The sequence below is a fragment of the Sesamum indicum genome, linkage group LG3, assembly GCF_000512975.1.
Source record: "Sesamum indicum cultivar Zhongzhi No. 13 linkage group LG3, S_indicum_v1.0, whole genome shotgun sequence".
Taxonomy (NCBI): domain Eukaryota; kingdom Viridiplantae; phylum Streptophyta; class Magnoliopsida; order Lamiales; family Pedaliaceae; genus Sesamum; species Sesamum indicum.
The window spans coordinates 9462489-9463580 of record NC_026147.1 but is presented as its reverse complement, the minus strand read 5'-3'; the positions used below and the strand labels follow the sequence as shown (position 1 = coordinate 9463580).

Here is a 1092-nt window from a genome sequence, read left to right as displayed (position 1 = left end):
ATCGTAACATGCTTGCAAAGCATGTCTTTGGGCATACTGATCTAACAAGTCCAGTACAATATACTCGCCACTCTAACATAATACGACAATAACTTTTTTAAGAGCTCTTATTCAACTGTGTTTATGACTCGACCATTGAAGTGTGACCGTAGTACACTTAATCTAGCATATAGAACGACATGATCTGATAAATTTCAAAGCTCCATTATTTAGGCCACCACATAGGTTGGTGCACCGGGAATATAGGCGCTCAATACACCCAAGATGCTTCTAATGGCAATGATAGGAAAGGTGATAGAAACTCCAGGGGGTACAAATACACATGAGCCAGGAGGTAATACGACCCTGAGCAAGCATTGTTCTGGATTGTATAACAATGGAATTCCGACCCGATTAAAGAAGAAGGTATAAAGTCCTTGTGAGTTGGTTGTTGTTGATCGTAGCACTGATTGGGAAAGCCCACAAACAACATCAACTCTTGCCTGTGGAACTACGCGGGACGTTCCGACTGCTGCCAAGGAAGTGTTAGTACAAGTTATAACACCAGCCAAAGGAACATCAACAACTGGAAATTGAGCTGAAGATATTGTAAATCCAATACTAAGAAGAGTTATTAGGAGAAGTGTTGAGGGGTAGGACATTTTGGTAACCGACATTAGGGAAGGTTTAAACGTATTGTTGGTTTCATTATATATGTTTTATTGTCGATGATCTTCATGAGTTGGCCATGCTTATTTATAGAAGAAAGAAACCATATTTCGACCTTCAAGTGTTTGACTAAATGTTTTCTTTCAATTAATCTATATAACTAATTTTAATAATTGTTAGGCTGAAGAAGTACAACTATATTCAACCAAAAGTAAAACCGAATAGAAATAGGTATTAATTTGAATTGAGTTGTTAAGCCAAACCCTACTTGATTGTCGTTATAGCAAGTATTTCCCATTTGCGTTCCGTTCTTTTAGCCTTTTGGTACTATTTTAGTCACTTTCCCCATTCATCCAAATCTTATTCTCTAAGGCCTTCTTTATTTGGCGTGGCAGGACCCAAGTGATATAAAGAACTTTAGAATTGTAATCCAGCCATAATTAG

At 37.6% G+C, this 1092-nt stretch overlaps 1 long non-coding RNA gene across 1 annotated transcript in view; it reads left to right on the top strand.

Moving 5' to 3' along the window:
- The window catches only part of LOC110011692, an 11657-nt gene continuing 10898 nt past the window's right edge, over window positions 334-1092 (top strand). Inside the window, exon 1 of the long non-coding RNA XR_002286725.1 lies at window positions 334-405. This is a non-coding gene — a long non-coding RNA (uncharacterized LOC110011692). The remainder of the gene's footprint in view (window positions 406-1092) is intronic.